The following is a 12,863-nucleotide window of genomic DNA, read 5'->3' as shown; positions in this document are numbered from 1 at the left end:
GCCGGAGAGAACCGAGCGCGGCCGGAGAGAACCGAGGCTGCCCGGAAAAAAGCGAGGTCGGCCGCAGTTAGCCGAGGCCGGCCGGAGCGAGCCGAGCGCGGCCGGAGCGAGTCGAGCCCGGCCGGAGAGAGCCGAGCCCGGCCGGAACGAGCCGAGCGTGGCCTGAGACAACCGAGGCCGACCGGAGCGAGCCGAGGCCGGCCGGAGCGAGCCGAGCGCGGCCGGAGAGGACCGAGGCCGGCCGGAAAAAAGCGAGGCCGGCCGGAGTTAGCCGAGGCCGGCCGGAGAGAACCGAGGCCGGCCGGAGCGAGCCGAGCGCGGCCGGAGAGAGCCGAGCGCGGCCGGAGAGAACCGAGGCCGGCCGGTGAGCCGAGTGCGGCCGGAGTGAGACGGGGTGTCCCCAGCAAAGCCAACTGCCGGGGCCGCACCTCTTTAGCACAGCAGCCCTGACACACTGGGCTGGGAGCCTTTCCAGTGTTGTTACTCCTCTGCGTAACAAGGCTCCGTTTTGGCTCAGACTCGGAGGGAGACCCCGCTGCCGCCCCGCTCCTCCCGGGGAACCACTGCCCACATCAGGGGGTGAAGCTAAGGGCGGGGAAGGCTTGGGCTTTGCTTTTCTCCTCTCAGCCTACAGCGCAAACAGGACGATGTGACATGCTAACAACTGTGCTTTATTGTATGTTTTCCACAATCGCTGAGGATTTTGTTGAACATTAGGATTTTTTTTTTATTTTTTAAACTTGACTGATAGGAGTTCCACATTCAATTGGTTTTGGTGGTTTCAGTTCAAACGCCACAAGTCTCCACCTCCCACGCAGCCCGGGGGTAACCCCCGCAGCAGCATCTGCGGCTGGTGAGCATCGCCCTGCCCGCTCTCCCAGCTGGGCTATGGGAGATGTGCTGGGTCCCTGCCCCGGGCCAGTCTGTCTTGCCAGTTCCGTCAGTTTACACTGTCAGAGAAATCTCTCCCAGCACAGAGATCCAGTCATACACCTTCCCTAAACCAAGAATCAGACCCTTTATCATTCAATCCATCTATTTCAAATGACTGATCTTTTAAATTAAATATTTTAGATTCTTACAGGAAATAATATAAATCAGATAAAGTGGTGACTAAAATCACAGTCTATGTGCAATGCTTTCATTGAAAGTACCCAAGCAATGTGATTTTGAAAGATGTTAAGAATCAAAGCCTGTTTTTCGGAAATGTCAATGATATTCCAAGGCAAGTTGTCCACTGACCTGTGACTCACAAGTGAATCTCACAAACCTGACTGGCCTCATTCACCAACGGTGAAACACTGGCCACGTCCAAAGTTACATCAGAAATTAATATGGTCTCAAACACCCGTCTGTGTACTCAGCGCAAAGAACCAGGTAGCAATTACTGTCCCAGGTTTCCAAAACATGGAATGAGTTTGGAAACAAACTGTTGTCTTCCTGTTTCCCAAGCAGGGAGTAATGCACTGAGTCCTACCAACACATCTGAATCATCGCTTCATGAGAAAATTACTCATGAGATGGTGAGGAGACCCCCAACCTCCACATCCTGTCAGAAGCACCCAACTGCACTGCCCGGCCAGGTTCCGATACACTCACTCACACTGGGTTGCACATAACGAATCCAGTTGTCTCCCCCCTCCAAAATGAGGCAGGGTATCAGAAGCTAGAGCAGCAAAGCTCACTAGCTCTCGTGGGGCAGAGGCATCTACCCAAAGCTGCCTGACGCTTACAGGGCTGTCCAGTTAACAACCACCCACAGCAGATCGACTCTGGGAGAGTCTGATTGGTACCTGTGGAAGGTGGAGAAAGATCTTCAGAGAAAATAGCAAATGGATGTCGTGACACTGACCAGTATTTCTAAAAATAAAATGAAACCGGGGGTCCCATACAGTGTGAGCAGCCACATGGCTTTCCTCTTGTGCATACTCTGATGATTCCAGTGCCCAAATCCTAAGTGAGCGAGTCCTTCCCCAGGGATGGCTTTGTTCATACTTTATTTAGCGCACTTAAAGTGACATTTTCTACAGCTGTCGAGAGTGAGGTGTCATTTTGTGCATGGATATTGGCCCATACAGGGAAGGTCCCCAGCTGAAAGATGCTCTTGGCCCATGTGTTCATAGCCAAGCTAAGCAGCAGAACTCCCATAAGATTCATGAGCAACCCAGTTCTTGCCTACAAAAGAAACACAAAGACAACTGTTTAGACTGGACATCTACAGCCCATGAAGCAGGAAGGTATTTGAATATAAACATTTTAAAAACTGAAGGCTTAATTGCCGCTAATTTTAGCAACATTTTAAGTGGGTTTTCTTAAGCCAAAGGCCATTCTGCAGATGCTTACCAAGCTTTGATCCATCAAAAACATTACCATCTGTTTAGCCTCAGGAATGTGAGCAGGAGCTGGGACTGAGCCTAATTTTACTCATAAGATTTCTCTGCGCTGGGGAACTTTTCCTGCATCTAGAAACCTATGAGAGCTGAGCTGCTGCCATGGGCAGGAACAGGAGCAGGGTCTGGGAGATGCTGAGCACATTCAAGACCAGCTTTGTCACCATTTGGAGCCACAGTGGCTCCAAATTTCAAAGGGCCAGACTTTATACAGGCTCTTTCTGCGTATCTGTGCCTTCAAATACTGCCGAGAACGGCATTAGACTTCAGCCTTTTCACTTTAGCACAAGTTGAACTGGTAACACTTCTGAAAATTACCATTTTTAACACTCAGGCTGATTGTTTTCAGCATTTTCTGTATCTAAAAGAACTTGACTCACCATATCCTTGACCATCAAGTGTCCATAAGAAAATGCAATTGAGTTAGGAGGTGTTGAGACTGGCAGCATGAATGCGTAGGAGCATCCTATAGTTCCTGGTATCATTAAATAGAGGGGATTTACTTTCAGACGAATGGCCTTGAAAAACAGAAGGGAACATAAAATGTACCTTGCAGATTTGGAGTCATAGGCAGATATATAAAGGAATGCAAACAGCTCCTACACTATGCAAAGCCCTACCCCACACTCTGTGATAAATAATCACATATCTCTCCAACAACATCTGAAGGGTTATTATCCTTCTGTGTTCACGTTATGCTACAGGTACTTGCTTTGTTGCTCTCCAGAATTTCAAAGTGCCCAAAGCCCAGGAACAGGAGAACCATATGGCACTTGTCCCAGCACAGACACAACAAAACCTGCCCATGCAAGGAGCAAGGCGAGGACAGAGCAGAGGAACAGCTGGACTACCTTACCAGCTCTGCCAAGACAGGCAGAAAGATGATAATGGTGGTCGTGTTGCTGGCAAACTCCGTGAACAAGGCGATGACAGTTGTGATGAGGATGACAGCCACAGGCGGTGGTACGCCCTCCAAGGGATGCAGGCAGCCTCCTATCCAGACAGACAAACCAGACTCCTGCAGAAAGGGAAAACAAACAAGCTGGAGAGCAAAGCTCTCGCCTCCCTGAACATAAATGGAACCCTCCTAGAACTGCAAATTACACACAACCTTCACCGACCCACACAAGCACCTGTGGGAAGTGTCCTCAAGGTGTGTAACAACAAGCAGTTTGAAAGGAGCTGCAAGATGTCTTAACCTCCTTAGTTATCTGCTCCATAACATCATGACTTGGAGCTGCAAAACACGTCCTTCAGGAGCTGTGACCCTGTAGATGCAAATCTCCCAGAGGCAAACAAGAACCCAAATGACACTCTGATAAGATCCAACTCCGTCAGACAGGATGACTGCAACGTAGTGTCTGCAGCAGGTCTCACCTCACAGCCCTTGGCCATGGCAAAGCCTCCTCCGAGCAGCAAGATGATGTTCCAGGGCACCGTCTCTTGGGCCTTCCTCCAAGTCAACAAGGGCTGCATCTCCGTGTTTGGTGCTAAATGAAGAAAAAAACCCTCACGTCAAACACCCATCCAAAGAGGACCATGTCAGTCATCATCTGATACAACGAGCTCATGGACCTGACACCAGGGCTGGAGCTTACTAAACATGAGTTGCTGATAAAATATACATATGGAAGCTCTTAAGGCAGACAATCAAGAGACCATTTAAGTTAACATCAAATCTTACAATAGATAAATAAATAAATAAATAAATAAATTCTAGAACTTCAAGATTTCTTTGAGGCTTTCTTGAGGGAACATTTAATATCAGGTTAATTTTTTCTCTGTAACAGACAAACATTATCTTCAACAGATGGTAGTCTGTGGAAGGAGGAAATTTTCTAACATTTGAATTATGAAGATATTATTAATTCTCCACTTGCTGTTCAATAGCCAGCAAGTTTTACAGCAAAGAGCCCATTCATGGTGAAGTGAGCCCTGTCATATGGAAGGATGCACTAATGGGACTGCAATTTTCTGCTGAACAAGGGCACACCTCTTTTACCCAGAGGAGCTGGTTCAACATCTTCCTGCATATGAACAACATGACAAGTGTGCATGAATCAGAGCAACAGCAGTAACTGGTATTTTGTTCCCACAGACCCTGGGCAGTGCTGCATCATCCATGAAGGGCCTTCATCAGCTGCATCTCCACATTAACACCAAGTGGCTTATGAATTACAATTTGTATCTCATTGCTACTCGAAAAGAGAAACTCAAGACCACAAAAGAAGACTCCTGGTACCAGAACCTGCTGGTGAGTTTGGGCACTAGGAGTTTACATTCTGAGTCATTCTAGGGACTGAGGAAGGGCCGTTATTTCTGAATATGGATAACTCGCCCAGTTCTGCCCTCTGGGAGGTTCCTGCTCCCACCTGAGGGACAGGAGCTGTTTGGGAGTCAGCAACCAAACCTCTGCTTCGCAGTCAGCAAAGCAACACTGATTTCAGTTTCCTTCAGCCCACCAGAGCGTTATCTCTGACAGCTGTGTGAGCATTTGAGTCACTCCTGCAACCAGCAGCAGGGCAGCGGCTACCGAACCTCTCCTGGCACTGCAGGGAAAGACCCTCTGTGCAACCGCCCCTCCAGCCCGCGGTGCTGCAGCCCGCCGGGGCAGCTGCGGGGCTCGCGCGGGCCCGGGGTGGGGCAGCGCTGGCTCCTGCTCTGTGCCGGCCCACCAGCGCACAGGTGAGCGCACAGTCCCGCCCGGAGGGGCCCCCTACCCACCTTTCAGGTCAAACCACCACCTGAAGGAAGGTTTTTGCGAAGGGAAGAAGAACAAAATAATCACAATGGTGATTCCAGTAACCGCATCTGAGATAAACCTGTCCAAAAACAGCAGAAACACTGGTAAGAAAAAGCCTGTAAAACAACAAAGTTTATGAGAACAGGGATTTACAAAAGAAGATCACAAGTTTCCATCAGGTTTGAACAAGATTCATTGTTCACAGTTCTTTTCTTTTTAATTCCCTGTCGAGTTGCATTTCTAAGATGGGCTTTGAAACCCCTAGAAAACTGCTCTGCAAATGTAAACACCAAGATCTAATCCCCACCACACTGATGCTCTGACTGTTTTGCTTGGGGAATTGTGGTCAGTCCATGACGGGTTGCGAGGACAAATTTCCCCAGCTCATTGCAAGGAAGAAGGAATGCAGAGCCCAGACCTCTTTGGAAAACGATCAGACTATATGGTGAAAGGCAAGCTCCATACAGTAAAGAGCTTAAGCATGTTTTTGATTGTAAGGAACTATTAACTGATGAGGAAAAAGTCTATAATTACTTTGCTGTATTAAGGAATCATTTATTAAGCTAGGTTTTATTGAAAAATAAAATGAAGGTCTCTTACGTTAAGAAATAACACCACCCCCTCTCACACCAACTGCTATATCCATTCATCCTCCCAAGGTATGGATGGCACAAGGGAGACAAACTCATCAAACAGACAGGATAGCACAAGGGATGAGCTCTTGCCATCCATCTTCAGCCTCCAGACCTCCAGTGCATAAAGAGTTCAGTATTTCACTGCAAATGTACCTATAAACAGCATTCTCAACATTAAAACCCTAGGGATGGCCTCAGATACACACGTGACAACTTCCCACTGGGTTTCATGTACCTCCTCCAAGAGAAAGAAACAATAAAGCTGGCTCTGCTTCTCAAAGCTCAGCTTAATTTATTCCAGGAAACCTGAGCAATAGTGTTAAGCGATACAATGAGAAACCCCAGAATCTCAATGACTTGGAAAGCCTATTGAAAAATATGACAGTGCAATGAAAATAAAGTCTTACCCCGGTGCAAACAAGCTTGCTCAACCTGGAATGAATTTGGGATCCCTGGAGAAGAGCATGATTGCAAAGATGCAGAAAAAGAAGAAAATTGCCTGTTCTGCAAACCTAAAATGGAAAGAAATGCAGTTAAAGTGCTGCTGTGCTAAAGGGGTCGATCCAACCTAGGACAAGTATTGAGCTGAGGCTGCAGCAGATTAGGTGAGAAGTTAGGCTGGTTTTCTTAAAATAACTACAGTGAAATATTGGAATAGCTTGTAAATCTCTTTGCAAATATTGATACTAGCCAGCAATTATCTCTTATTGGAAGGCATTAAGAAGAGGCAAGGCAGGCATCAGGAACGTACAGACCAGATGTCACAACACTTGTACGCAAGGCTGACGAAGGGGTACGGCAGACGAAGGGCCAAGCAGCCTCTCATGGGCACTCCTCTTGGCGCTGCCCTCTGGGATGTGCCCAGGGCAGGGCCAGCCGGAGAGGGATCCCCTCCAGCTCAAGAAATGTAACAGGATTGGCTGAGGTTCAATTCATATGAGACAGCAGGAACAAACTTCAAGGTCAAAACCTAAACAGTATCTCTTAGGTACATGACAAACAGCGGGGGAAATGGCATATAATTCACTTAGTATCAGGCTTGACTCCAGTCAGTCAAGATTTAACCAAAGCAACAACTCAAAACACTGTTTAAAATCTCCCCGAGCACAAGGAAGGGCATTTAAGCTACTGGGAAGAGGCCACTCGCATTGATTTTAAGTTATAGGTTTGCTAATCAAATTGGTAGAGCACAGCTTAATGGACTTTCTCACTCCTAGACCTCAAAGTGGGACTTTGATTCTTTCAGAGACATTTTGCAGGCTGCTTGATAATGTACTGAATGGAACGAGTAAACCAATTTCTTTCATTTACAGCACAGGTACAGACAATTGTCTTTGAAGAACCACTCCATTTTCCACTCAACAGCAATAATTACAATGTTGATAGCAAGACACAAACATCACTGAATCTTCACAGCATTGCTGTGAGTATGAAAATATTATTTTACAGATGGAGGCACACAGACCATTTAAGGCTAAGACTTAGAGTTTAAAATCCTTCACTAGCCCTGATTGCCCAGAATATCAGTGGCCAGACACACTGAGGGTTTGATTCTTGGAGACACACAGCTTCTCCTGTCCCCCCTTTTTTTGGCATTTCTCATAAGTCTAAAACTCGTGTTTCTTTCTGCTGGTTCCTTCTCTAAAATATGATCCCCATTACTGCAATTTGCACCAAGCTGTTTCCAGAAGACGAGACCTTCGAGAAACTACAATAAGAAGCTACAAGTGTCTTGTTCTTTCTTCACCTAATACAGCTGAAGAAGTTATTCAGAAAAAATAATAACCCAAAAAAACCCAAATAATAACCCAAAAAATAATAAACCCAAATCCTCCTCAACTGCCCGAGTTTCCCGTGTGCTACAGGCTGGCAGTGCAGTGAGGCATCAGCCAAGGAAGCTCTGGAGAGCAGGAACTGTCCCAACATGTTGAACCAGGGTGCTAATCCTCAGCAGGCACTGCTGCTGACACCCTTGGGTGTCCCAGCATCTGACCCTGCTACACTTAAAGTTTGTACTTGCTCTCCAACTTCCATAGTCATGCAAAGCACAGTCTGTGGAAAAAACAGCTTTAAAAGATGGATGTATTGAGTCCTCACATTTGCAATAGGAGGCACAGAGGAAGGCTGCTTTTCTTGGATCAGAGTCTCCCAAGAGATCTGTGAGAAACCACTCCACGGCAACCCACTCCAGTCCCTATGGGCATCAGTAAATCAAGCACCCTAGTGTCACGCCGCTTCCTGAGGGCACGGAGCTCGCCCATGCCCAGCATCACCGCAGCCAAGGCTGGCAGGAACCCAGTGCCCCCGCACCACGGCGTGATTTCATTCACCTGCCCAGGAGGCACAAACTAAACCAAAGCCATTTGTCATGACAGCCACAGCCAAAATAACGAGTGACGGAAAGAAGTCAGGAGAGCAGCTCCAAGCCAGGACAGGAGAGCCTCAGTGGACAAGTGGAGCCCAGTGCTGAGCTGGGCTCATCGCAGCAGGGCCGAATGGGGATACTGCCAGCGAACACGGGGCAGAGTGCCTGCAATGCTATAAATAACAGCTGGGAGTCACTTGGAAACCACAGAGCTATTTATTTGACCACTCTCTTCCAGCTTGTTGAACAGGTTGGATTGTTACTCAAAGGCACCTTTGTCTCTCTGCTTGGACCCTCTTCCACTGCACCCAGGGCTGGGCTTGCCGGAGCTTTTGCTCAGCAACGTACCCACAAAGTGGATAAAAAACAACCACGGTCATTGTGAAAGCCAAAGAGTAGAATCTACCAATATCCTTCTGGATGCGTAAAGCCAAGTGGATTGAAACCAATACAGATTCTTCATTTAATACATCTGTAGTATGTGCCTGAAAATTAGCAAAAACGACAGAATTTCTGATTTGCTTCTAGCATTCAAGCTTTGCATTTCACAAGCAATTCCAGTAAAGCTTCAGTGCACATGGAAATGTGAATACTACAGAACTGAGAATAATTTGCCCTGATTTTTCTATTACATTCATCGCAGCAGAGCAAGTACTTCTTGTGAAGTTCCCAAGATCTGGATTTACAGACCACTTGCAGTCCTCATTTTAGATACCAATGAAATGACACACAAGACACTGAAGTGAAGCCTTTACATTCGGATGCCAGCCTGGAACCTGGCAGTTCCCATGAGCTCCCCATGGCTTCGCCTCCTCCAAACCAGCAGGACCAGAGCAACCAACCTGGCCATGCTGAACTTTGCAAAAATAAAGAACTGTGGTTTAAAATGTTTGTACAATGGATTAGTGATTTCTTTTCCATGGCAACTGATAATTTCTCTTTACTCTGATTCTTTTTATACACCAAAGAAATAGCTTTGCTCTCATTAAGCCCTGTTCTTTTTAATCTCTAAAGACCACATAAATAATTTTTTTCTCCCACTGGCAAAATATTCTTTGGTTTTCTCAGGAAAGCTGCAGCAAAGTGGACTTCAAATAAACCCACTTTGCCTCATATAGGGGTCAAGCAACTGAAAATATTTAGCAACACCTTGATACAAGAGTGTACCAGTGAAGGCTTTAATTGACTTGATGAACTAGAAGTGTGATTTTAAAAAGCTAATTATAAACCAAGGGAAATTTATTTTCTGGTGTATGGAAAATATTCTGGAAAGCATTGCAATGAAACACAGCATACTTCTAATAACTGATCTTCAGTGCAAGATCAAAAGCCAAGGGGCAAAATTGAAATAGGGCAAAAAAACTACTTTGTGGATGGTTTTCCCAAAATTTTGAAACCTGTAGGGATCAACAGCAAATCACTTCAAAAAGAAAAGTGTGGTATTCTACCCCAAGAGAGACCAAATTGCACCTATATTAAACAAGTTCTTCAGGTAAGATAGGAGAAACTTTGAACAAAAAAACCAAACAAGACCACGTCAGAATAACTTAGATTTGGAACAAGCATTCCACAGAATATTAAAAAAAAATTAAAACCGTTAATGAAATTGAACTAAAGTCTATATAAAATTGAAAGGTTTTTGGTTTCAATACATCTTGCACATGTGAATTAATTAATGCTCCCAGTGCCCAGCAAGTTTGACTAGTATGCCAACAGCAACTGCTAACAAATGTCAGAAGAACGGCTTTTTAGGGAGACGGTCACAACCGCCCACACCATTGTGTGCAGCACCATCACCCTCACACAAGCTTTATCCTTCAATCCCTCTGCTCTGTCACCATCAGACTCCTTCTACTTCCCTCGCCTCCCTGCAGCTTTGTTTTTATTTTTTTTTCAAAAAAAGTCTATCAAAGTTCAGGGGGGGAAATGGTGGCACATACAAACTTCAAAATGGGTCTTGTGGTTGGGTTAATTTTATACCCATTTAATGATTTCCAGGGAATCGGTGGCTCTGAACTGCAGCAGCTCTCCTGTCTGTTGCTCAAGAGCCTTGGGAACAACCTCTGCCCCTCCAGACACAGATCCTGCCTTTGCTGCACTGACAGCAGCGGGAATTTTCCACACCCGGGAACCTGCTGAGCTGCAGCAGAGCAAGCCACGCCACGGGACGGTCCCCGTGGGCAGGGGAGCCCCAGGGAGCACGAGGTCTCCTGGAAGGGCAGACGAGGCGCCCCAGAGAAAGGAGGTGCTGGCAGCTGCTCATCACCCCTCCGCAGGCTCCCCCACCACCTCTCCACCCTACGACCAGGCAAACAAGTGCCAGAGAGCTGACAGGGCTCCTCCAGGACCTCAGTCCCAACACCAAGACATTTTGGCTGGAACTGGAGCTTTCCAAGCCCTTTTATCACACTGTCATCAAAAGAACATCCTACCTGTGATATTCGGAACTACTCAGTACAAAAAGTACTGGTGGCTTTTACCATTTTGCTCACAAACTGTCTTCACATTGCAGCCGTCACTGTGTACTGGCCGTCTCACTCCCACTGCCTGCTCACCAACAGGATGGGTGTGTGAATCTGATTTCTGCTAAACCCAGCTCCTGCAAACATTATGTAATCTGGATGTAAACCAAGCCCTGTCTAACAGAGTTGTTTTGCTCCCTCCAGGTATTTGCAGAGTGGCTAGAGAAGGGCCAGTAACACAGAGACACAAGATGAAAGAGCTGCAGGGAAGGTATTTTGCTCTGGAGCTATGTTAAAAAGACATAAAGCTTATTAAACACTTTTATTGAAACTTCTTGAAGTATTTAGTTGTTGGCAGAAAAACAGAATCATTTTCTCGATTTTACAAACAGGACAGCTGAAGCTCAGAGAACATGAGCAAATTGACCCAAACCATGTAGGAAACTAATTACAAAACTGAAATGAGCATCTTGGAGAAAATCTTCCCTGGGGCAGTGGCCGAGGCTCACGCCTTCTCTCGGAGCAGCGATACCTCCTACAACTTGAAACACTGATGGACTATTAAACAAAAACAGCAGAGCGTGACGATGTGACGCCCTGTGCCAGGTACCAGCGCTCCCCTTTTGATTGCGCATTCCAGCATCAGAGTTTAGTTTTGTTGTTAAGATAGATCCAACACATTTGATTAGAAGAAACATCTTCTGTGATGGTGAACCCCCCACAAGTTTAGTAAGCAGTTCCTATGATTAATTCATCTCACTGTTAAAATTATGTTGTGATATCTGAATCTGCCAGCTTCAATCCTCTGCATCTTCCTATGTGCTCCTCTTAGCCTGGGCCACCCTTATCCAAACTCTGCTCATGATGGATGTGCCTTCAAAGTAGCAACCAGGTTATTCCTTGCCTTTTTATTCTTTGAAAAATATACTGAGCTCCCACAGCCTTTCATCACATGGACTGTTTTCCAGTCCTTTACTCATCCTGAGACACCTCCCACAGCTTGGAAATGGCTTGGAGACACTGGAGCCAGACTGGAAGGGCAATTTGGTGAAAGCCACAACCTCAGCAAACAGCAGCCTGGTGGATCCTCACTGCTCTTGCTCAAACTTCATGCATCCATACGCACAGATATCACATTAACCCTCTTGGCTAAGGGCAGTCAGTTTGGTAGCCTTGTTCAACTAATTGACATCTCAAACGCTTTTTTTTAGAATCTGCTTCCTAGGAGGGACAGCAGATCAACCTGACTTTACACAATGAGCACTTTCCTGAGTACAGAACAAAAATGTTTCATTAAATATGGCTTTTTCTGCCATTGTCCATCTGGCAACAGAGCACCATGGGTCAGATTCCTTTTGTGCCACACACTTGAAACACCGCTCCTTGCTCTCAACACCCTGCCCAGGGATTTCTCCCTCAGTTCTTTCACATACCTTTTCATGTGTTCTGTGGTTCTTAGCTTCCAACTGACCCTTGTCAACTTCCCTTTTCCCCAAGTACTGCTGCTTTACCTTCATCTCTGTGCCAGCCTTCTCTTCACCAGGCCTGCCCTTTCTCCAGGCTGAAGCTCACAGTGCACGTGATAAAATATGGTTTCCAGTTATCACCCCTCTTTCCTCACTGAATTTCTTTCACCTCTTTTAACTGACCATTGCTTCTAGCCTTGTGGAACTGGCCTTTCCAAATCACCAAGCATAAACATAGTAGAGATGGACTTTGTGCACGAATTGTATCATCAGGCTACAATCACTCACTTCACCTGCCGGCTGCTCTCCTGCCCGGCACCCCTTGCTGAGCTCCTGCCAAGCTCCTGGCCCACCGCCCCGCTCACCCGCGCTGGCGTCGCCCCTTTCCCCCACAACACCTTTGTTTGGAGACTGTTCTTCTTTGCTTTCAGGTGTAAGCAATGTCATTTTCCTTCCGGAAGTTTTTAAAGTCTCCTTGTTCTAATTGGGAGGACTCATTACATCCAAGTTAATTTTAAATTGCTCTATGGCCACTGAAGAAGTCAAGTCTATTTTCTGAAGGCACTGGGCCCTATTTGCCTGCTCAGAGCTCCTTTTAGCAGATTTGGCTGCCTCAGCTGTTACCAGGCCAAGGAACTGTACACATTGAGTTCATTAGCAGCTGTTGGAACAAGCTCTTTGCACAGCTCATTAGAAGTACCCCCCATGCCCCTTCTAGCAGAACGGTTCCTCCAGCCCCTCCTGCCCCGTCTGAGCCCTTTGCAATCATTCACAGCCCCCTGAGCAGGGTGTCACGGGCCCT

At 46.6% G+C, this 12,863-nt stretch overlaps 1 long non-coding RNA gene across 1 annotated transcript; it reads right to left on the bottom strand.

Moving 5' to 3' along the window:
• Positions 1–3,659: 3,659 nt before the first annotated feature.
• Positions 3,660–6,239, bottom strand: LOC308047696. The gene is made up of 3 exons (XR_013923059.1): positions 6,176–6,239; positions 5,115–5,212; positions 3,660–3,880 (listed from the first exon to the last, which is right to left on the bottom strand). It is a non-coding gene; the product is annotated as an uncharacterized lncRNA (long non-coding RNA).
• Positions 6,240–12,863: the final 6,624 nt, after the last annotated feature.

This window comes from Nesoenas mayeri, assembly GCF_963082525.1.
Source record: "Nesoenas mayeri genome assembly, chromosome: 19".
Classification (NCBI taxonomy): domain Eukaryota; kingdom Metazoa; phylum Chordata; class Aves; order Columbiformes; family Columbidae; genus Nesoenas; species Nesoenas mayeri.
Note: the sequence above shows the minus strand (reverse complement) of the source record. Positions and strands in the feature narration are given on the sequence as shown.